The sequence below is a fragment of the Lynx canadensis genome, chromosome D3 (assembly GCF_007474595.2).
Source record: "Lynx canadensis isolate LIC74 chromosome D3, mLynCan4.pri.v2, whole genome shotgun sequence".
NCBI lineage: Eukaryota > Metazoa > Chordata > Mammalia > Carnivora > Felidae > Lynx > Lynx canadensis.
The window spans coordinates 10,102,920-10,129,233 of NC_044314.2; the positions used below are offsets into that span (position 1 = coordinate 10,102,920).

The 26,314-nt window shown below is 37.3% G+C and overlaps 1 pseudogene; it reads right to left on the reverse strand.

Moving 5' to 3' along the window:
- Positions 1-2,479: 2,479 nt before the first annotated feature.
- Positions 2,480-26,314, reverse strand: part of LOC115527989 — a 98,681-nt pseudogene continuing 74,846 nt past the window's right edge.

Sequence of the window (26,314 nt, forward strand, 5' to 3'; positions counted from 1 at the left end):
TCTCTAAGGGGATTTCTGTCAGCATCACAGTTGCAAGATCTGTGTTCTATTTTTATTGCAGAATCAGGCCCATGGCAGGCTTCACGATGTCCCCACCTATATGTTCTCTAGCAAACTGATAAGTATATCAAGAAAGAGAGGTCAAAGTCTACGGACACATTTTGCCTGTTTGCATACTCATGGATTAATATTATGTCTAACAGGTTACAACAGCTTAGAAAAAATTTACAATGATCTCCTCGAAACATCAAATCCATCCCATGAAGGAAGAGTATTCATGAGAAGTGGTTTGCCATAACAAGGGTTAACTATAACTAACCTCATGTGGTAACTCATGGGGAAAGTAACCTGAGCTTTATTATTAAAACTGACATGACTCTAATTTTCAATCTAATTTTTACCCAATATCTAATTAATTGAAATCAATCTAATAAAATATTTAGACATGGGTACGTTTTTTAATATATGCATCAAAATGATGCTATCAGTGGTAATTCTTAAATTACTTTCATGCTCTATTATTTAAAATTAGTGATAATTCACTTTTTGTCTTCTCTGGATGCCCAACTTGTCTAGGAGAGAGTTAAAATATTTAGTGTAACACATTCCAATGATTGAGCTCTGAAAGTATGAGAAAATGCTCTGAAGTCTAAGTTAAATCTCTCTTTACATTATCTGCATTTTTTTAAATTTTCTATTTCATGGGTGCTTCCATTATTTTGAGAAATATTTATGTGTTAAAAAAAACTTTTGTTAAATAAGATAAATTTCAATCTTTCTCTCAATTTTTTCAATAGTCTCCAGAATCTCACTTTCAGGTTTCTGTCACTAATCGGATATAAAACAACAGGTAATTCTACCAAAAATTATTGATGGAGTAGTTGAAGATATGTTAAGTGACCTAATGGACACAGAAGAATGATATGCCTTTAAATTATTACATGATACTCAGTGGCTTTTTTCTTGGTAGAATCCCAAAGGTATTCTAAGACTTTTGAGAAGAAAACCTGTCATGAACGAAACAGGTGGGCAAATTGTATAACTTCATAATTCATGTGAAACCTAATTTTCTTAAACAAAAGTGCTATGACAAATGGTTCAGTTCAACCTGTGAGGAAATGCCAGGTAGAGCCTGTCTTGCTCTATCCCCTTAAATCATGTTTTCATCTTACAAAGGTAATAGAACTGGACCTTGGTTATTTATATTTCCTACTTGTTCCTGCTTTTATATAAATCTCTATCTTGTTCTGTCTCTTGTTTGTGATTCTTCCCATAAACTGAAGGTGATACTTTTGAAATATTTCTTTCATTTCCTGGGAACTCGAGCATGAGTTCTCTTCTGGGATTCCCCAGTTTGGACAACTTCAGTGTGTGTGAACAACTCGGGTTCACACTTTGGCACAAGAGTAGAAAGTCACTGAAGTAGTTATATTTGAAATCGCCTCAGTCAATGGGAGGTACAGGTCTTTTTGGTTTGGGGGTGATCCTTGCCTGTACCTATGGAATTGTATAGTTATACATATTCTTTTTTTTAATTTATTTAAAAAAAATTTAATGCTTTTTTTTTTTTTTTTTTTTTTTTTTTTTTTTTTTTTTTTTGAGAGAGACACAAACAGAATGCGAGTGGGTTAGGGACAGAGAGAGAGGCAGACACAGAATCGGAAGCAGGCTCCAGGCTCTGAGCTGCCAGCACAGAGCCCGATGCAGGGCTCGAGCTCACGGACAGTGAGATCATGACCTGAGCCGAAGTGGGACGCTCAACCGACTGAGCCACCCAGGGGCCCGTAGTTATACGTGTTCTTTAAATGGCAATGAAAGTGTGGGAAATGTTAACTAATATTCAGTTTAAAAATCTTTACACCTCTGAAACACTAGAATCTAGGAGGGATACTCCTTCAGAAAGTTACCCTTGAGGTTTTCTTCATTGGGTTAGAAGTTGTGGAACTTTGGTAACTGTGTTGCTGGTAAGCGATTTAAGAATTCATGATCCTGGCCTAGGACTGGGAATGTTATGCCATTGTCTTCTTTCTCAGTGAAGCGGCTCTCTATAGTGTCTAAAGAAGTCTGGACACATGATGTTCCTCGTGAAGTTGTAAACTTCAAGTCTATCAATCCCACTGAGTTCTGTCAGAAGACAAGTTTTCCTTCTCAGACAGTTTCTCTGTCACACGGTGGAGACAAGAGATGGTGTCGAGGACAATGACAACAGTTTTGGCGTCTTGGATGATGAGAAGATTGTCCAGTGGCTCCAATACTCCGGAGCGGACATGCTAGGTCAACTGGTCCGCAGTACCCCACAGTGAAGGCAGCCTCTTTCGGGGCTTTAAATTCTCCATTTTTCTAGCAGAGCCACCAAGGGAAGGAGACTGTTGCAGGCTGGATGTGCCAGCAGGGCCCCACAGCGATGGAGCTCAGGTCCCAGGCTTGCCTGCTCTGGATGGAGGCCTTGGGGCACACCATCGAAGCTGGAGCAGCGCATTCAGCATGCCTGAGCCATGGCCACCTGGGTTTGCGGACCCATTCTAGTGACAGTGTTCCCACAGTGTGGAGGGAGGGGGTCAAGACATCGAGCTCTGAGCCGTTCATTAGCTGACCAACCCGGGCAGGATCCTGTACCAAATACTTGGCCAAAGGACCCATTGTAGCCATTGGTGAGGAAGGACAGGGACCAGCAGGTGTCCAAGAGAATGTTGCTATCATGGTTGTGAAGGAGACGGAAGAGGACGGGCCACATTTGCTTTAGTGCATTTTCAAAAGGGTTTATGTTCTTACTTTGACACAGGGTGGACAAAACCAGTGTAATTTTCCACAGAAACATGACTGATATGGTTGGTGAAACCAGGGTCAGCAAATGAGGGATGGCATTGCTTGAGATGATGTCTCTGAACTCTGGGTGGTCTGCTGTGTAACCAAGAACCCACCCTGTGTGTTCACACACAGTCCTGTGGAAGGAAGACAGGAGCTCAATCAAAGATGAGACAGATAGCGTCCTTCCACAACGGCTCAGGTCTTCTCTGAAGTCCTTAAAGCAATGTTGGTCAGACTCCAGATTACCTCTGCCTGCGAGCAGGGGTAAAGGGATGACTTCAGGAACTCGACCAGCCTAGGAAAGAGCTCTCCTTCAACAGTCTGTTTTAGAGGAGGTTCCTTTTCCCGGGACAGCATTTTCTTAGCTTCCTGAGTGGACTGGAAATGTAAGTCTGGATCTGAGGCATACACACCATTGATTACTTCAAGTGGGATGAGGCTGACCGGCTTGGATGGCTCTTCAGAAGCTGGGTCAGGGGAGAGATTGTTGATGTTCCATCTCTTTAGAGCCTGTTCACCTTTCTCAGCCATCTTCAGGCTAACAGCCATTGGCTATTGCCATCTGATAGATGCATCTTTGCTCCAGTATTTTAATTTTCTTGGCCTCTCTTCTGGAGCTTCTTTTTTAAATTTTTTATAGCTTATTTATTTTGAGAGCGAGAGAGAGAGGGCATGAGCAGGGGAGGAACAGAGAGAGAGAGAGAGAGAGAGAGGGAATCCCAAGCAGGTTCTGAATTGTCAGCATGGAGCCCGATGACTTGAACTCACAAACTGCGAGATCATGACCGAGTCTAAACCAAAATTCGATGCTTAACCAACTGAACCACCCATGTGCCTCTCTCCTGGAGCATTTAAACTCAGCGTATTGATAGGAAGAAGTAACCACCTGGCAGGAAGCCACTGGGATTGATGAAATAGAAAGAAAGCAATATTCAAAGCCCCAAACCCAAGTTCCAATTTGTGACTGAATAGGAGGTAATATTTAATATCATTCACAGTGTTATTTAACTTTCCTAGTTGTCAGTTCTTTCACTGATAGATTAGTGGTATTACCTGACTCTCCCAAAGTTTAAGGCTATTTTGCAAGAAGGAAATTATTGATGCATTAAAAAACTTTAAAAATTCATAATTCCTATTAATATTCCTCAGGGAATGCAAGGCATTTTCATTGTTATGGCAGCAAAAATTCTTTGAACTAAGTATACTAAGGGTGAATCACTCTAGTTAAAAAAAAGTATAGTTTTATAGCGATATTTTGGAGTGTCTCAGAAGTCTGTCAAGGGCTGTTCTTGGGGACTCAGTATTTACACTTGCACTTATGTATACACATTCTCTCGTCTCCCATAAAATATTGATTAAGCATTTATATTCATTGAGTAAAGTAATACATAATTCCAACACATAGTATTGATTTTCAAAAAGATCATAATTTACACATGAGATTGTATGGTCAGTCATTATGCAGCCAATGACATTTTTCTAAATTTAGTGCAACAAATATATTAATGATTGCTCAGCTACTCCAGTTAGTAATCTCTCCTCCCCGTTTTCTCCGAGAACATCCGTGTCTCATAATTCTAGAGGAGCTATGATTTTATGCTCTACTTGGTATTTGAGCATTTGATCAATACTAAGGATATTTCAGAGCGTATGGGAAAAGCCAAACGGTAAAAAACATGCACAGAAAAGTCTTCTCAGCAGAAAAGTGGACAGTGAAGATAAAAAGCCAGAGGAGAATGAACAATGGCAGAAAGATATTTAGTTTCATGTTGGGTTAAAGCTTGTTCAAAAGAGAATGGACTATACGTAGATAATCAACAAAGTGGAATCTCCATAGACACAGAAAAGTGAGGGATGGATTCCTGTGCATCAGGAAAGGAAAGGAAACCAGTAGGTAAAAATGCCCATGTAAAGAATTGTTGACAGGAAAGAGAAGTCACCGTTGAGGTGATTTGCAGTGAGGTGGAGAATATCTGAAAAGAGCACACATGTTTTAAATCCACCCAAAGGGAGAATGGGAGAGAGGCTGGCTAGAAAACATGGCAGGACTGGCAAAGCCCTAAAGGTTAACCTGAAATTGCTGCTTCTGTATGTATACAGGGACTATGCTGTCTGGTTTGTGGTTTTTCTTCAATAAAACTCAGTGTCTACGAAGCTATTGCCTAGTGGTATTCACGCAAGGGCCGTGCACACGGACATTAGGTCATGAGATTTGGTGTAGGCCATTCATTTAACCTTGGCAAGAAAGAATGGCATGTTCTGAGAGCCCCTGCTGGGAGGGCTCCAGGTGGCTGTGAAAGGTCTCTACCAGGACTGCCCTTTATGGAAAAGCAGGCTACCCTTGAAGACCACGGTACCAGAGGCAGAGGAATCTGGAGAAGAGTGTAGAAGAAAAACTACCAAGCCTAAGCACTGCAGAGTTCAGGAATGTGCTATCACGTGAATGAACTATTTTTTTTTTTTCTATTGTGCGTAAGGGGCATTTTTAATCACGTGTATGTGTTCAAAGAAAAGATTAAACAGTTACCTTGAAAAAAATAACACAAGCCCTAATCGTATTATTTATTAACTGCAAATATAGCTACTAAAGAGTTAATTAAAAAGAAAACCTCACCAAGGCTACAAAGCAAGCAGTTATAATAGTAAACAGGAAATTAGTCTATTATCACTCTTTATTAACTGTAGGCTTTTGTGCTGAACAGAAATTAAAAGTTTTTAAAATTATTTTTAGAGCAATTTTATCACTGGAAGTCTTTTGTTTTGTTGACATTTAACTTATCCTTTCAAACCGTAAAAATATTTACAAACCCAAAGTTAAAGACATATTATGTAGTCACAATTGTCCTTTTCCAATGTCACTCAGTTTTCACAATGAGCTGTGGAAGGAGATCTTGCTTTGTCTCAAAGGGATTTTTCTGACATTAAAAAACCTGGCATTTTTTATCAGTTTCAGTGTCGTTTTTCCGTAACAGCTGTTTCAAGAAATAACAACTGAGTTCACATGAAGTATTTTGCCTTCTAGATTCCAAAACCACTAGGAGGCTCTTTCTCTATCAGGGTCCTTGACTGTGAAAATATGAACGGGGGCCAGTCCTCTAAGAAAATGAATGGTGCCCTAAGAATCAGAGGCAATATCCTCATCCTGGTTCTATTATTGAGAAACAAACAAACAAACAAACAAACAAACAAATAACTACATCCAAGCCAGATAAAAGCATAACATTCCAAAGGCTAACACTATTTTACCATACACACATAGCATACACAGCCTTACATAGCAATAGAAACACTATCCCCAGGTTCCTGGATTCTGATGGGGCCTGCCTTTGGGCATATGTTACCCCCTCCATTTGTTTTGAAATCCTGATCCTTGATGATGTTCTTTTGCCAAGAAGTCTGCTTTTGAATCAACTCAAGCCGACCAGAAGAACAGTTTTCCAAAGTCCGTAAATTACAAAGGAAGCATGTATTTACACAAGGAATGAGATTCAAAGATTCTAGTACGTCAATTGGAGCGAATTGCCCACCTCACTGAGGCACCCTGTCAATAATCAGTACAGTATAACATACCCAATTATAATCTAGATTCCTGTAATCTGAGCACGGCCTTCACAGATACAAAATATTTTTTATCTGGTCAGAAACCCAAAAGCAAAACACGTTAGGAAACTTGGTTCCAAGAATTCCAGAGCAAACGTGCTTTCCAATTACAGAACTACAGTTTCTTTCTTTCTTTTTTTCTTTAAAAATATAGTTGACATATTATATTAGTTTCAGGTGTACAACATAGGGTTTCGACAATTTTATACATTACAAAATGCTCACCACGGTAAGTGTAGTTACCATCTGTTACCAGACGAAGCCATTACATTATTGTTGACTCTATGCTATACTTTTCATCCTCCCGACTTATTTATCCTATAAAAATATGACTTCTTAAGCTCTTCTGGATTACTCTTAAAGTGTGAATAAATCTAACAAGTGTTTAAAACGCTTCAGAAAATATAGCCACTCTTTTAATACCAGCAAAAACGCAAATAAAATATCTATTTTTATACAAAGGAAATAGTGACCCCAAGGTTCTCATATTGGTTGGATTTTTGTGATGTTGTCAGTTAAATGTATTAAGATGTCAGGGTAATTATAGGCCATCTAGGAGTGAGTCAATTCACTGCAATTTTATTTAGTCTTCACATTTTAAAACCCTTGAATTAAAATGCAAAATGTCTATTTTATATATGTCATCAATCAGGGAAATAAATACATAATGGACTAATTGACCTCTAATAATTTACCTTTTCTGATTACCTGATCCTCAAGATTCGGAGTGTTTGTTCTTCGAGAAGTGCATCTCCTGCTGGGACAGTAATTTACCACATTATACTCTAATTTATACAATGTCAAAAAGATTAGCTGCTACCAAATCTGTAACAATAACGCAGCAGAATTTTCGAAGCATCTCGTGGCAATGACTATTTTGGCAGAAATTGCCTACCAGTTGTGGAAGGAGACGGCATTTGACTTTCATGGCGTTATTCTTGGTGTTCAAGGAAGATTTGCATTATTGATAAAGACACACAGAAACACATGTACACACACACTGAGCAAAATCAGTTGGAGAATGGTTGCTTCATTAGAAAACACTAAAGCCGTTTAATTTTGATTATGTTGTTATTACCACTACAATTTGAGACGATCTGAGTGAACCAAACCTTCAGGCAGCATTAAGAGCCCACCTTACACATATTAGTAACACCCACTTAAAAATGGGAAGGACACCTAACTGAAGGCTTGTGCGACATTATCTGCAGAGCTAAGAAGGGGTATGTTTAAAGGGTTTAATTCCCTCAAAGTGACCTTTTTGGAATTATCTTTCTGGAGAAGTGAGCAGTGGGTTGCCTTTTAAGTGTAAGTCGTGTAAATTGCACCAACCTTGACCGCAGCTGCTTTTCAAGAATTGGAGAAATCTGCTCTCCTTACGTGCCCCTTGTCAGTCTCTGCTTAAAATAGGGTGCTGTCAGTATCGTTTCCAGAGGGAGGGGATTTTTTTTTTAGGGTTTGAAATACATATAGTACATTTACATATATAGGAGTCTACATCTAGACTTTATTTTGTTTAAAAAACATTTGTTTATTTATTGAGATAGAGAGGGAGGGGGGGAGCGCCTAAGTGAGGGAGGGCCAGAGAGAAGGAGAGACAGAATCCCAAGAAGGTTCTGCACCATCAGCATGGAGCCTAGTGCAGGGCTTGAGTTCACCAACTGCGAGATCATGACCTGAGCTGAGATCAAGAGTCAGATGTCCAGCTGACTGAGCCACCCAGGCTCCCCTATACTATACTTTAATAAGTATTTTGACTGCCATTTCATCACACAGAAACCATAGACTTTCACATTTTCTCTAGTCTACATTCCCTGGGAGAGCTTGAGGTCTCTGCATTTCAGAGTTCAAAGGCACTGAAGGGCCTGGTGAATTTAATTCTAATGGTTTAGATCTTATTTCTACACACAAAGAGATGAGGTTTAATGTATATATTTGCTTCCATGTATTTAAGTATTACAAGACCATTGAGATTGCAAAAATCAAAATGAGAGTCTTATAAGAATGATTTTTGTCTAATCTTTCATATTTGAGGTCTTGAATCTTCTAAATATGCTACTAGTTCTCTGCCAATTTTCTTGCCAATACTACTTGCCTCTGGATTGATCCACAAAGTTCTACTCATATTATTGATGTTCAATTATTACAGATGTATCCAGGAACTCCGGTCAAAAACTGTGCAAGGGAATGTGAAATAAAATGTTGAGCCAAACAGCCACCGTCCTTGCCCTCATGGAATAAACACTTCTCGCCCATCATCCCAATTGCTTATGCTTGTCTTTCTTTTACTACATAGGTAGGCTAGTGAGTTTCTTCTTTTTTTCTAAAGATATACTATGTTCATATATCAGAAGAGTCAATATTTTTAAGATGCCAATTATCCATAAATTAATCTGTGGTTTAAACACAATCTACATCAAATTCCAGGTGGATTTTTTTTGCTAATACATACAAGTTCTACCTAAGCTCCAAAAGGCTTAAAGAGTTCTAGACTCAACAAATGTATGGGACACCGATTTTCTCTCTCTCTCTCTCTGTCTGTCTCTCTCTGTCTCTCCATATATATATTTTTGAATGAAATTTTTAATATTTAAATCCAGGTTAGTTAACATATAGTGTAATAATGATTTCAGGAATAGAATTTAGTGATTCGTCACTTACATATAACCCCCAGTGCTCATCCCAACAAGTGACCTCCTTAATGCCCATCACCCATGTAGCCCATCCCTCTACCCAACATCCCACCAGCAACCCTCAATTTGTTCTCCGTACTGAAGAGTCTTTTATGGTTTGTCTCCCTCTGTTTTTATCTTATTTTTGCTTCCCTTCCCCTATGTTCATCTGTCTTGTTTCTTAAATTCCACATATGAGTGAAATCATATGATATTTGTCTTTCTTTGACCGACTTATTTCACTTAGCATAACACACTCTAGTTCCATCCATGTTGTTGCAAAGGGTAAGATTTCATTCTTTTTGATCATCTAGTAATATTCCATCTAGTAATATATATATACATACACAATGGAATGATTTTCTTCTTTCCTGAATCTTTCATAAGGATTCACATAATGATTTCCTTCTTCCCTGAATCTTCCATAGGGATTCTTGAGAATTGAAATACCCAAGAGTTTAGCATGAATCTTTTTTGAAGATGGATCTACAGAACTACCTACTTGTTGAACCATTCCCCCCTTCCAAATCTCAGACCTTTTCTCTGCATCTGGAAATCATATCATTTAGGCAGCCCAGCTTCCTTGTCTCCATGTACTTCAACAGGTTTGGCTATGTATGGCTTGGCTCCAAAATGGACAAAGGTTTGAGGACTTTACCAGGTCCTGTCCTAACAATCATGTAAATCAACTGAATTATATTTGCATCATTGTTATTAATGAAATAATGACAAATATACATTAATACACAGTAAGTTAATATTTCTGTTGTGATCCTGTGAGTTTGCTTCTGTACCAACCAGAACTCATCTTCTAAGACTGTGAGAGCAAATGCCCAGCACTGTGTTAATGCAGATCTCTTACACTCACTGGAGAAGAGCTACATCAAAGATCATACAGCAGCTAGAAGTAAATGCCAAGAGAAGAGACAGGGAACTAGGCTTAGGATTCTCATTTACCACTCTAGCAACCAAGATGAGACAGGAAAATGGGAGGAAGCAGGAAAATGGAAGTATTGCAGAAAAATTAAGAAAGTTAGTTATGCACACATCTTATTTTGTTCATAAGAATCGACTTTTCTTTCTCAGGCCTAGAGAGACACAAAAGACAATTACACTTTTTTGTTTTGCATTTGGCTTCAGTAAGCATCTTTCTAGAAGACCATCTCTGTTAACGTCTTCTGCACTGATGGATAAAACATTGCAAAAAGTGTGAATCACTTGAAAAACTCAAGCTTGGCTAACTTTTATACTTACATTTTTTAATGGTACATGTGCTTCTCAAATAATATGCATCAAGGTGGCATGTTTCTTGTAACAATGGAAACATCTATGGAGACGGGAAGAAAGATGGGGTAAAGAGATTAGATGTATAATTTTTTTAATTAGGCAAACTATAAAAAATCATAGTAAAATAATGACATTGAGAAATACGAAAATTGTTACAAATATGTTCTGAACACATTTCTTTGAAGGAATTGTTCTTAATACCCTAATACCAGATGATATTTGGAGTTTTTTTCTTAATAATTCTATGTCAATTACTTCTAGTACACACACATTTCAGAGGCTTCACATAGAAAGCTTCTTTACCTGTTACCCAGACTCACCCAGTAAGCAGAACTGACTCCTGAGGTTTTTTTTCTCCATCTTTGTTGAGTTATAGTTGACAAATAAAAATTCTATATATTTAAGATGTATGATTTGATGTGTGTATATGTATATATATATATGTATGTGTATATATATATATATATATATGTATGTGTGTATATATATATATATATATGCAGCACTGTGAAATCTTTGTCACAATTTAGTTAACTAACATATTCATTATCTCACATAATTAATATTTTAGCACATTTACAATATACAATATAGGATTAACTAGAGTCATGTTGTCATACTTTAGATCTCTAGAAATTATTTATCCTGCATAACTGAAATATTGTAACTTTTGATGAACATCTCCCATTTCCCTCTTCCCCCAGCCTCTGGCAAAGCCCTTCTACTTTCTACTACTATGAATTTGACTACTTTACAATCCACACTTAAGTGAGATAGCGCACGGTATGTGTCTTTCTTTGTCTGGCTCATTTCACTTAACATAATATCCACTAGTTTCAACTATGCTGTTGCAAATGGTAAAATGTCTTTCTTTTTATGGATGAATAATATTCCATAATAACATATAATAGATCTCTCTCTCTCTCTCTCTATATATATATATATATATATAGAGAGAGAGAGAGAGAGAGAGAGAGAGAGATGTATCTCACATTTCCTTCTTCCATTCATCTGTCAGTGGATACTTAGGTTGTGTCCACGTTTTGTCTGTTGTTAATAATGCTGTAATAAACATGGGGATGCATATATCTCTTCCAGATACTAATTTCACTGTCTTTGGATATATACCCAGAAGCAGAATGGCTGGATCTTATGGGAATTCAATTTTAAACTTTTAAGGGAACCTCCGTATGGTTTTCCATAATGGCTATATCAATTTACATTACCACCAACAGTTCACCAACACTTAGCTTTTAACTTTTTGATAATAGTCATTTTAACAGGTGTGAGATGATAGCTCATTGTGGTTTTGATTTGCATTTCCCTGCTGATTAGTGATGTTGAGCACCTTTTCATGTACCAGATGGCCATTTGTGTGTCATCTTTTGAGAAATGTCTATTCAAGTCCTTTCTACATTTTTTAAATTGGTGTTATTAGTTTTCAGCTATTGAGCTGTGTAGGTTCCTTATATATTTTGGATATTAACACTTATAAGATGTACAACAGGCAAAGATTTCCTACTGTTCCATAGGTTACCTTTCACCCTGCTGGTTGTGTTCTTGCTGTGCAGAACCCCTTTTAATGGGATGCCATCCCATCTATCAATTTTGTTTTGTTGCCTGTACTTTTCAGTTGCATCCTCGCCAGACCAACGTCAGGAAGCTTTTGTCCTGTTTTCTTCTATAGATCTATGGTTTTAGCCTTATATTTAAGTCTTTAATTCATTTAGAACTAATTTTTGTATAGTGTGTGAGATTAATCCCATAAGTGTTTCTCCCATGGTGATAGATTCACCTTTACTCTTCACTTTCTTTTGTCTTCATTTCCTTTTTTCCTCTCTTAAAGGCATCCATATAAGAATAAGTAAATGACTTTTTTGTTGAAATTTTTAGAGAAATGTTAGTTAACAATCATAGTTACTTGACATATAGTTATGAAAACTTGGATATTACTTTATCACTCCTGTCCAGTACTGTCCAAGATACTTACATCTTGGGGACAACGGTGGAGCTCTGATCAAACTTGGGGAATCACCTCAGGTTACGACTTATTTATTCCTCTTTTTTTTTTTTTTTGTAAGAATTGTTTTCCTAGTGACCCTGTGCAATCTCAGGTTTTCCTTCATTGTCTAGTATAACCTGTATAACCATCTAGTTTATAATTATGACTAATTGCTATTTCCTGAGATTTTAAAGTTTATATATATATATATATATATATATATTTTTTTTTTTTTAAATAGGCTCAAGACAGTTTGACCTTAATAATCACAGTATAGGTGGAATGAAATATCTACAGATTTGTTGGAAATATTTTTGGTCATTGGATAAGAGGGGTATAGCCCATAAGATATCATAAATATTCTTGTATCTTTCATGTTTTTCAAAAATAGTGGTGCAAGGCTTCCTGCTGTGAATGAGGTGGTAAGAATTAAGATAGGCACTTCAGAAAAATAATAAGGTTTAGAATAATGTACTAAAAGCTGACCATAGATGAGTAAAATTGGTAAGGAAGAAGAAGTATAAGACAAAGAGTAAATAACACTCAAATAAAGAGAGGAGATGGATAAATGTTCATAGAAATCCTTTACATGCTAGTCACAAATAATATTCATATAGGAATATTTACATAAAAATATGTATTTGTTCTGTACTTTTAAAATTGGGTTGTTTATAAAAGTTAACCATATATTAATAAAATATGTGAATTAGATATATATGATATATATGCATATACCTTTATATACTTTTATATACTATAAAGTATATTTATATAGTATATACATTATATAGCATATTTTGCATATATAGTATATATTACATTAGAGTATATAATATTTAACAAATTATATTAAATTTTCAAATAAAAGTGAACATAATAAAGTGGATTAATATTTAGAAAGCAATTCCAAATATTTAAAAATTATTCAATTCTCACAATTGTTCTTTTACGGACACATATTCAGCTTGATGTAAGGATTATGTTCTGGCACAAAATAAAAATACCCTTCAGGTACTAAAATACAGGATTCATGAGGTATTGCACAAATGAAGAAATCTTCAAAATCTTCAAAATGAGCTGCACATTACTAGTAAATGGTATTTTGGGGATGACTGAAACATAAAAGAGGGCCTGACCTTATAAACGTCCCAGTGCCTTGGAATACTCTGATTCTTTAATTATCAGAATAGAACACTCTCTTTTCGTGGCCCCTTGGCTTTGCATCAATGTGTAAGTGTTAAAATCACTAATTCCATTATATGCCAGACGGTACTCAGGGGGTCATTTCCTAATTAACCTGACTCTTCCATGACATTCATTCATTTTTGATTTTACTGACATTTTATCAGCTAAAACACACTTTATATTTAAATAGCTTATCAGCTGCCTTTTAGGCAAACTGGTACATCTGGGATAATCTTTCTAACTTATAACGAAGGACCAATACATTTTTTGTAGTTTCATTTCGACCCACATAATTGCGGCAATGGGAAGATGAACATTCTACATATCTCAAGGTTTTATAGTCTCAAATCTAGAGGACTTAGGTCACTAGTTCTGAATATTTTGTATTTAAAACAAATTAAAATCACCGAGTGTTGAAATTACAACTTTTATAATCACAAGTATAGTTTAATTCCAGAAAAATCTAACAGTGAATAAGGGATATGAATCTGTCAAAAAGAAATCAACTCCTTCCTAGAAGACAGTATGGTATATGTGATCATAGCCTTCACGTACTGTATGGCCTGGATCAAGTTACAAAGACTCCTTAAATCTTAAGGTTTTTGGTGTTGTGTCTTGTTTGGTTTGTGTTTTGTTTTGTTTTGCCTCAGCAAAAGCAAAGAGTATAATCATAGTACTTAGTACCTCATTCCACTGCTGAGACTATTACTGAACATAATGCAGTTAAAACATTTAGTACAGTGTCGGATACAACAGCAATTACTTAAGAAACATTACCTGTTAAATGTCCCAATAAAACAATATAGAATCTTGCCTTTGGTCTAGTTCTAAAGATAGGATTGTCCTCAAGTAGTGGTACGAAGCTACATCACCCCTAAGGTGGCTTATTTGGAAATCGGCCATCAGAACCTCCCCAGTGTGTGCCATACTCTGACAGAGATGACCTTGAAAGATTGCGAGAGAGCAGAAGTGTTTCTTCATCACTAGGAGGAAGACTTGCCACCAGGCGCCTACCAGCTCTGAAGCTAGCTCCCACCTCCCTGAATATTTTCTTAGAACCACACAAGACCTCTTTGACCGTACGAAGGAATTTTTGGCGTTGTGCTCTGTAATACCTACTGTCTGAAAGTATAGTTCCCCATGAGGAACATCAGGAGAATGATGTGTGGACATTGCACGCGGATGTTTACTAAGGGGGAAGAGAAGAGATTTTGAAGTCACATCTGAAGCTCCCATTAAAGACTTAGGTACCTATTCAGGGATTGTGGACTCTGTGGGCCTAACTACAGAATTTTAGAAAAAAAATATTAATTAGAGATTTATACCCATGTAGGATATCTGTTTCAAGCAAATCTCACACTGTATTTCCTTAAAAATGTCATGCTTACAGAGTGCCATTTATAACGAAGAAATGTATATTCGACTGGGAGTTTGAAATCAGTTATTAAAGGTTATAATTAACAATCTACAAAGAACTAACTCTCCTTTCTGCACTGTGAGAACAGACAGATGATGTATTAGAAATTCCCAGACTTATAGATAGAAAGTAATTATTCACCTGAACTCATTTATTTCAGAGTGGTGCCATTTCTCTAAATATAGTTCAGTTTCACATCTGCGTGTCGACATTGTAATTTAGCAGCCATCAAAGTATTATAAATGCAAGGGTTTTTTCATTTGATTTAAAAATGATTTTAGGTTATTTTTAGGAAATGTAGACAAAGGAAAAATGAACCATGTACGAACCATGGAACATTCATAGGGATGTTACAGAAGCTCTGTTGAACTTTGACTAAAATATTACCTCATTCACTGCCAAATATTGATCAATCGATTAAATTAGTTATTACTCAGTGAGAAATACAAAATAGATATTTTTTTGTAAAAAAAGAAATGTTCTAGTTTATGCATGAAATTCAACACGCTTCTATGAGTATGAGCTATTATGCTAGCACTGTCCGTATGAATATGAACGAGACATAGACCCATCACCGTGGTACGGTGTAAAGGGTAGAGACTTCAAAGAACAAAAAAATTGATTAGTTACTCTATTCTGTGGTCTAGAGGTTTAATCTATTTATGTTGAATTTCTCAGTCTGTAAAACACAGAAAATTATTGTAATACACTGCAATAATAGTCCAGGTGCCCAAGAAATTATGAGTCCCCTTAGTAATATGAGAGAAAGAAGAATTCGAACCTGAGCCACAGGCCCATGCGTATTGAGAATCCAGTCGGCACAATATATATGGCCCCGGAAGACAAATCCTTTGCGAACCAATGCCTTTCATTTACACGATGCCATTCATCCATACAGCTCGCTCACCTTCCCACTCCGTCTGTGTCCCTCAGGTGTGCAGGTGCACATGCGCCACTTTTTCTGACGTTTCAGAACAGCGTATCTCAAACATCACTCACGCATGCATCAATGTATAACGTGTACATCTCTTCTCAGTCTTGTCACCATGGCTCTGTCTTCTTTTGCACTAAACTTACCATCAGACCATAAAGGCAGAAATTCTAGCAAAAGCCTTGGCACTTGCTAACCTCTTGATCGAAGGTGGAAAGGGGACAGCTGAAAAGAAGCAGGCTGAGTCACGATATGTTTCAGAGTTCAGATTTCAGGCCTTGCCGACAGATTGGCTTAAGGAGTAAAGAAAAGAGAAAGTTTAGGAAGACTCTGGTTTTGGTTTCAGAACTGTGTGGATGGTGGCGTCATTTAACTGAGCTGGGAAGAGTAGGAGATAACAGGTCTGGACGACAGGGTAGAATTATGAATTGTAGTTTACACAGACTGAGTTTCACATGCCTCCTGGATACCAAACTGAGAGAACGTATTTGGCAACAAGATTTACGGAAGAAGCCAACATTCTTTAGGATTCAGCCTGAAGAACGTTCCTAATGAAATATTAGTTTTAGGAAAGAAAGATATCCTGCCATTTGCAGGTGGATGAACCCGGAAGGTATTATGCTAAGTGAAAGAAGACAGAGAAAGATGAATACTGCGTGGTATCACTTAGAGGTGAAATGCAAGAAAAATAAAAGCCAAACTTACAGAAACAAGGCTAAAGGGTGGCTTCCAGGGGCTGGCTAATGTGAGAAATGGGGAGACATTTGTAAAAGGTTCCAAACCTTCAGTTATAAGATGAATAAAATCTCAGGATCTCTTCTTGGGTGACTATAGTTAATACTGTATTCTATAACTGAAATTTTCTAAGACAGTAGATTTTAAGCCTCCTTGCCCCTTCCAAAAGGTAAATGTGTGAGCTGATGGATGTGTTAATTAGCTTGATTGTGGATCACAGTGTAGACTTTAAACACATTACAATTTTACTTGTCACCTATACCTCAGTAAAGCTGAAAACAATTGTGTCACAAATAATAAGTGCACCTCACATATTTTTTTTGTTTTGTTTAGATTTGCACCTTTGTGAAACATTCTTAACCTTAGTTATTATGAACGTAATATTTGTGATCTTAGATGAATTCTTTTTTTTTCTCTGCTTTGAAAAATCTGCTCAGCAAAATACATGGCTGTTGTTTACTTAAAAACAAGTTAATCAAGATTCGTTAATAGTTTGTGCTAAAGATATGATGTTCTTTTAAAATTATTGTATTAGCCAGGGGCACCTGGGTGGCTCAGTCAGTTAAGTGGCTGACTTCGTCCCGGGTCATGATCTCATGGTTTGTGGGTTCAAGCCCCGCGTTGGGCTCTGTGCTGACAGCTCAGAGCCTGGAGCCTGCTTCGGATTCTGTGTCTCCCTCTCTCTCTGCCCCTCTCCTCTTCATGCTTTGTCTCTCTCTGTCTCTCAAAAAAAAAAAAGTTGAAAAAAAATTTTAAATAAAATTATTGTATTAGCCAGAAAATAAAAATAATAATAATAAATAATAAAATAATAATTAAGCATTATTAGAAACTCAGTCCTAAAACAATGCAATTGAACTTAACTATAGAGTCCATTATTTAGCAATCTTGTTTTGGACATGAATATTCCATTCAGACTTAATGGAATATTTTCCAGTCTGTACACACTGATGTAGGTAATTGTTTTCTCCATTAGAAACGGCACAATATTCAAGCATTGTTGTTCCTGAGTATCATTCTTCCTGATGTGAGTTTTAATTTAATAGTATATCATTTATTAAACAAAATCGATGGTAATTTGAAATATATAGACTTCCTTCAGTCTTACCATTTGGTTTCGTTAATGACGACAATAAGAAAGACTATAAACTAATGGGGGTGGGATAACCAGAAGAGGGTATATGAGGACAAGAATCCTAAAATCTGTGCCTGCAGGAGATTGTTTCCCAACATTTTCTCAATTTATTGACCATTAGATCAGCACACTTTTAAGTGTAGACACTGATACACAAGAGGTACTTTGGGGGGATGTTTCATGTTGCATTATGATAAATCACAAAATGTGCTTGGTACAATCAGGAAAATCAAAAGTGTGGGATGATTAAGTGGCAGACCCAAGAGTTGCTACTGATGGAAATATGTTAAAGCAAGTGTGTCAAAGCCATGAGAAAGCTTAATGGTTAAAACTACAGGCTTTTGAACCAGATGGCCTGGGTTTGGATCTTTGCTAATAAGGTGATCTTGGACAACTTAATTAATGTCTCAGTTTACTAATCTCTAAAACAGGGATAATAATTGTACCAATTTTGTAAAGTTGTTAAGAAGGTTAAAATGTTTCAATATATGTTTGAAAAAGTAAGAACTATGTTTAGCAAGTGCTATCATGTTTCAAGTAATCCTATCATTAACCAGAAAGTCCCTTCAGTCCATCTACTTAAAAAGCTCTCTGTATTTCTTTAATCTGAATTTTCTCAGACAGTGTCTGTGTGATGAATTCTACTTATTTTGTTGCCTCGATGAGTTTTGTTAATGAGAAGGATGATTTATTCCAGTATACTACTAGTGTGCTGAATAATTATAGTGATGGTGGGTATCATAATTATTCTTGATTTTAATGGAAGTTTTTCCAACTTTTCATCATTAAGTATTTTGTTTACAGCAATTTCTGGTAGATAATTTTCAGCAAGTCAAGAAAATATCTTTCCATTTATAGAAAATTAAGAGTTCTTTCCTTGTTTAATCAGAAATGAATACTCAATTTTAACAATATCCTATTAGTGGGTCCAGCTTTGAGTCTCTTAAATGAAGATGGCATTCTATTTTTATATGGCTGATTTACATATTCCAGACACTATTTACTTCTAACTTAGATATGCTTTATACTTTCCTCTTCTTCTTTACCACACAATTTCAGACCTATTAAGCCATACTACCTGAATTGCAGTCCCAATTGTCGACCCAGCTGGAATGGTTCTGACATTGTTTTGTTTATTTGTGTGGTAGGACCAAAAATAGCCAGGGAGATTCAAGGCAATCTCTCTGTAAGCACAGTGACAGAATTTCCTTTAGAATTATGCATTCAAAGTTTTTATCCAACCTAAGTTGTTGAAATTGTGAATCGGGTAATTCCGCTCCTGTCCCACTTTGTCTTCTCCATGCTGCACATCAGAGCTTAACCTCCTTCTTACTGACAACACCTGCCACATCTCCTTAACTTGTCTTAAGGGACCGCATAGTTTTTAAAAAAGCAGAGGGGCACCTGGATGGCTCAGTTCGTTGAGTGTCTGACTCTTGGTTTCCGCTCAAGTCGTGGTCCCAGGGTTGTGGGATCGAGCCCCACTGAGCGTGGAGTCTGCTTGGGATTCTCTTTCCCTCTTTCTCTCCCCACCCCCCTCACGTGCTCTCTCTTTCTAAGATAAAATCAAATAAAGCACAAAGAAATAACGAAAAACAATTCTCAATTTTACTTTTTACATCCTATCTTTATCACATTGTGATCCTGGTAGCACCACTACCCAATCTACTTATTCAGTCGAAACCTTGAAAGTCAAAACTGAACCCCTTTTACCTCAAAGCCTTGCACACCTTTATCTCCGCTGTAGCACATCAAGAACCATGGTGATATAACTCCAAAATTTGTTCTGAACCTGATCACCTACTTCTCCCTACACTATGGCTTCCCCCACACCCTCTGATACCTTCTCCCCCACCTCCACCTGGACTCCTGCGATGGACCCACGCTGCCCTCTCTGGTGCCTTTCCATCCAGTCTACAGAGCAACGAGGTCCTCAACTTGAACTATGAATCAGCCGATGTCTCTAGTCTGCTTAAGACTTTTCTGATGGTGTGCCCAGCCCAGCACAGCCTGGTCTCTACGTAAGTTTTCACCTTCATCTCTTACCTCTTTCATTCATTTTGATCACAGTTCTCATTTATAACAAATCAGAGTCTTTGCTGTATGCCTGTCACCACTTAAACATTTATTATATTTTATTTTCTGTTTCTTGCCGCCATTACTTGTAATGATTCTGTTTGACACTCCCCACACACATCCCCCTTATGTATTATACTCTGCACTGGTTTGACTTTTTTTTTTACTTGACACTTTTGAAATCTGCTCATATTTATATTGGAGTATTGATTTGGTTACTTTTTAAACTCTATAATATTTTATCATTTGTATATGGCAAATATTCTATGAAATATTCTCCTTGATCGGGTCATATTCTTTCCTGAATCAGGCCCTTTATGGTTGCCTTGTCTCTTCCTGGAATCTAGCCTGTTCAGAGAGAGTAATCTTAAGAGAAATATAGTCAAGGCACTGATCTCTACCATTAATTCCAATCAGAAAAACTGTCAGAGAATCATCCTAAAAAGGTTAAAAATATAGTCCTAATGCAAGTACTTAATGAACCATGCCAAAATTTCACCTTAGATATTACATTAGATATTTCACATTAGATACTGCATTTTAGTGGTTTCTACTATGCATATATATATATATATATATATATATATATTTGTATATTTCAAAACCAAGAAAATCATCTTCACCCAGTCTTGCTTACAGAAACTTTAATGTGGGTAAGTTATTCTCTCTTGCATTTCCCCAAATCTGCTAAAGCTTCTGTTGTTCCAGAAAGTGACTTTTCTTACTTTGAATGCTTCAAGCCCCAGAAGAGATACTATATCAGTTTCCTCAAAGGGCCTCATAGGCACTGGTCCCACAAAGGATTTACAATAATATGCATCATCAGCTTTTCAAAAGAGGTGTATTTTCAAATAGAATCCTTTGTTGTATAATTGATTTGTCTAGCTATAACCTGGCCAAAAAGGGACAGATTCTTACTGAATGCATGGAAATTACTACATTACTTTGAAAAACAAAGTCACTTAGTAGAAGCATTTTTGTGGAGTCAGTGAGAACAAGATATAAATCAAGCAATGCCTCACTTCAGTTTATACAAGCAGAGTCTACTGAAGTTATAAAAAGGTCAGGAAGAATGTAAACGATGTCTTCGTATGCCTTTCAGAATATATACAGTAGCACAATAACAATAATAGTCAAAAACAGATAACCAAAATTATATTCTCTCTCTCTTACTATTATTACTGTCCATGTGATTATTTTTCGGTAAGATCTTGGATTCACAATCAGCTTTCATTAGGTCTTCTATTTTGAAATTGAAAACGAATCATGGAAATCCTCACTCAACCCCCTAAAGTCTTCTGACCATGTACTGAAATGATGTCAGTTCACACTGAAAAGTTTGCATCTGTGAGCCCATTCCTTGTGGTATGATAATGACAAGTATTTTGTTACAGTCCTTCATGCTGGTTTCTGAGATTGTCCTTTCTCATTTGGGAGAAAACAGATGTCATGTGTTGATGAAAAGTTAGATGTGCTAGTTAACTTATTAGAGTAACTAACAATATCTGAATGGAATATAGTAAAATTTCTGTATAGACAGGATAGAACCGAAGATGATGAAATAAATAAAGACTAGAAAACATGCTTGAGGAATTTTGCTGTGAATGAGGGTAAAAGATCTGAAGGTAACATTGGGAAGGTGAGGGTTAAAGAAAGGGGTTTGGATGCTCTGCTGCTTTTTTTCTCCTTGGTTGCAGCAAGTTTAATAACAGGTGGGAAAGAACTACTTGAAAGGCTTAAACTATATAAGAGATAAGGGATATACTTTGGGTAAGGTCTATGAAAGAGAGAGAGATACAAGTTTCTGAGCAAAGGGATTAGTCTTTGATAGGAAGAAAAACTCCATTACTTTATCAGGTGAAAAGGAAAATAGGTTTCTATATTTGGTATCATAAAGTGAGAGCACTCCTGTCTGGGTCATCCATTTTACTCTATGCAATGAGAAATGAGGTCATTTTCTGTGAAAAATAGATGAGAAGGTTTAGAACTTTGAGGAGAGTAGGTAAGGCTCAAAACCATCGGTGTAGACATTTGGTGAATGAACTAAAAAGCACATATTAGAGAAATAGAGGCTAGTGTGGGAACTCATGTGAGTTTCAGACCTATGAAATTTCAAACGCAGATAGAATATTCACATATGCCTTTCATAAATAAAATGTAAGCTATAAAAACAATTCTCAGTATATTTAAATACATTAATATCATTTAGAGTAAGGTCATTGACCAAATGGAATTCAGTTAGAAATAAATAACAAAATGGTATGTAGAAAGTAACCAAATACTTAGATATTAAGTAATACAACATTATATAACACATGAATAAAAGGGGGATTCACTCAGTAATTTATAACTATTTTATTCAAGTGGGAATAAAAACATAATACACCCAAATCCATAGGATGCATCCAAAGCAGTGGTTGAGGACAATTGGCTTATCTGATACTTAAATAAGAAAGTAACAATTCTCAAAATTTGTTATCTAAATTTTGACTTTAAGATGCTAGGTCAACAAGAAAAAAATAAACCCAAAGTATAAAGTAGAAAATAGTAAATAAAAGGGTAGAAATCAATAAAATAGAAAAGACGAAACATAGACCTAATAAACTCAAAAGTTGTTTCTAAGGAAAGATCAATAAATATGATAAATAACTTGATGGAGGAATTTGTTTTTATCTAGGATAATGTTGATATCAGGAAAGAGAAGAGAAAATCAGTAAACATTTTATAATTATTAAAGTTATAATAAAATAAAATTATGAACAGCCTTATGACAATAAATGCAACAACTTAGAGGGCAAAAGAAAATTAAAAGTCAGAAATTTTAAACTGACACAAGAAGAAATAGAAACTTTGTATATCTTTACATCTTTTTTTTTTTTTTTAATTTTTTTTTCAACGTTTTTATTTATTTTTGGGACAGAGAGAGACAGAGCATGAACGGGGGAGGGGCAGAGAGAGAGGGAGACACAGAATCGGAAACAGGCTCCAGGCTCCGAGCCATCAGCCCAGAGCCTGACGCGGCGCTCGAACTCATGGACCGCGAGATCGTGACCTGGCTGAAGTCGGACGCTTAACCGACTGCGCCACCCAGGCGCCCCAGATCTTTGTTTTTTAAGTTTATTACTTAGTTTGAGAGAGAGAGAGAGAGCATGTCAGCAGGAGAGTGAAGAAACAGAGGGAGACAGACCAAAGCCCAAGCAGCTTCTGCACTATCAGCATGGAGTCTGACTCAGGGCTCGAACTCACAAACCGAACCGTGAGATCATGACCTGAGCTGAAATCAAGAGTCAGATGCTTTACTGACTGAGCCACCCAGGGGCCCCTGTATATCTTTATATCTTAAAGACATTGCATTTCTATTAAAAACCTTTTCACTGGGGCGCCTGGGTGGCACAGTCGGTTAAGCGTCAGACTGCAGCCAGGTCACGATCTCGCGGTCCGTGAGTTCGAGCCCTGCGTCAGGCTCTGGGCTGATGGCTCGGAGCCTGGAGCCTGTTTCCGATTCTGTGCCTCCCTCTCTCTCTGCCCCTCCCCCGTTCATGCTCTGTCTCTCTCTGTCCCAAAAATAAACGTTGAAAAAAAAAATTTAAAAAAAAAAACAAAAAAAAACAAAAAACAAAAAAAAAAACCTTTTCACTGAGAAAATTACAGGGCACAATAACTTCACTAGTGAATTATATAAAACATTTTAAAAATATACAATATGAAGCTTACATAAATGAATCAAATATAAGAAATTGAATCTTTAAGAAACTTATTTCCAAATAAGATCACATTAGGAGGTACTGTAGGTTGGGGCTTTGATATATCTTTTAGAAGGGCACAATTATTCAACCCATGACAGGAAGCTCCACTGTTAGCATGCTATAGAAAACCATTAAAATTTGAAAGATAAAATACAATGTTCCATCTTTTTAAAAGAATGCAGAGTGCTCAGACAAACTCTAACTGGAGATATAAAATGAAATATAAGCCAGCTGCTCTGGGAAGTCTCAATTGATCTTTCCTGGGCGTATTCAAGTACTTGCGGTCAGTTGACAGAGTGTCTGGGACAGCATAATCTAAGGTGGCCTCACTCTCCTGTGTGGTACCTGGTCACTGTCCAACATGCTGGCCAGCCTGGCTCCTTCCAATAGCAGTAAGCTTCCAAGAGAAAGCAAGACCCAAAGAGCATTGTTTCAAGCCTCTTCTTGAATCACATCTGCTGTTATTCCAATGGCCAAAGCAAGTGAACACAACGGAGGCCAGAATCAACCCAAAGGAGTAAATAAAGAGGTGAAAACAAATAAAGGGCTTGAGGCAGACACACCCTGCAGTGAAACCCAATGGATCCCACCCTGGGCAAGCCACCATTTGAAGACGTGTGGCTTCTAACCAATAGAACCTGGAAAGGGTGATAGAATGCCACTTCCTTTTTTTTTTTTTTTTTTCAACGTTTATTTATTTTTGGGACAGAGAGAGACAGAGCATGAACGGGTGAGGGGCAGAGAGAGAGGGAGACACAGAATTGGAAACAGGCTCCAGGCTCTGAACCATCAGCCCAGAGCCCGACGCGGGGCTCGAACTCACGGACCGCGAGATCGTGACCTGGCTGAAGTCGAACGCTTAACCGACTGCGCCACCCAGGCGCCCCTAGAATGCCACTTCCTTGATACTTCACCACAGATGACAAGTTTGATGGGATATCACTGCCATGACTGACTGTCTGTCTTCTCTGACCAGAAAGGAACATCTTCCTGCTATTCTGGAAGAATCAGACAGCCGTGTTGCGAGCTACCTATGAAGAAGGCCACAGAACAGGGGACAGTAGATGACTTCGGGACCTGAAGCTGGCATCAAACTAAGAGGGCTAAGACTCCCAGACGTACAACTGGAAGGAAATGGAACATTTCTAACAACCTGAGTGAGCCTAGAAGCACATCCTTCTCTATGTAGAGACTCCAGATGGGCACACAGCGTTGCTAACACCTTGACTGCAGTCTTGTGAGAGCAGAGCAGGGTGCGGGGCAGGAGAAGGGGTGGGGAGGGTGCATAGGTAAAACATGCCTAGATTTCTAACAGAAACCTCGAGCTAATAAACTGTGTTGCTTTATGTCACTAAATGTATGGTGACTTGCTTCCCAACAGTAGGAAACTAATACAAGAAGATTAGTAAAAACCGTCTACCACAGTTATCAGCGCGAGTCCCTATCCTTCCCTGCACCTGTATTCCCTACGGTAGACTTCACCGTCTCTTTCTCACTGGGGTCATCAAAACATCAGCTCACCTTACAGCCTCTCCAGGGAGGGCTATTTTCTCTCCCGCACACTCATTAGGTTCCGCACACAGAGGCCAGGGCAGAGCTACAATTCATTACTCCTCTCCTGCACATGCAGCTGGAAACACACACACACACACACACACACACACACATCTTACTAATTGCGATCATAATTAATTCATGAACGTCAACAACCAGAAGGCTCTGAAAGAAGTCGTTTCTATCCATTCACGCCTCTGCTCTCTCAGGTTAACTATTTTACACCTTCTCTGTTTTTCAGACGTCCAAAACCCTTGGCTCCATCTTCCCTCTCTACTGATGACCTTGTGATCTATATCATTGAGAAAACAGAGCAAGTGAAAGTTCTCTTAAGAGAATCTGTGCATACACACCCTACTTCAGAGACACCAGTAACCCACAGTGTCTCTGTGTGATTCAGAATCTCCCTTTAAAAAAAGTTTTTCTGGTTTTTGTTGTTAAATTAGGCATATTGTTCGTTGTGAACCAGAGCAATCACAGTAAACACAAAGTCTTTACGTTTACATTTTTTGAAGTAAGTTCTTAATTAAAAACAGAAATCTAAAAATTCCATCAGCATTTTGATCTTAATGTTTGATTTGGAAATTCAAAGTCATTAGGGTCGTTGTTCATTTTTTTACAAAATGCACTTATGGATGTTGAATTGTCTATATGTTCTTAGAAAAAGTAATAAAAGAGACCGTGGCTCAGGAACAGCAAACTAAAATTATTTTTCTTTTCTATAATTTCAGCTTATGTTAGACCCAGTAGTTACTTTTTATTGTTTGCAGCAACTTTTTCACGCTACAGTAGAGGGACATTTGCAAAGATATCAAGAGCGGTGTGAGTATTTGATATCTCAGAGGCCTGGTCTGAAACCTTTTTGGTGGAAAATTCATTAGCAGTTGCTTAGCAACCGAGGTATTTGGATGTACTATGAATCACTTGACATGTTTTCAGTGGAAAATATTGCCACAGGGAGTAAAAAATTGAGATTTGGGATTTAAGTCTGAAATTTGGAAAAGCATTAATTGTTCCTTACTAGTAAAATATTGTATTTAAAAGACATTTTGGAAGGAATATATTTAAGATTGAGTCGTATTGGATACACACACACACACACACACAACCAAAGAAAAAAATTGTCAAGTAAAAAGAAAAACACATATTTCCTTATGAACCCTTGT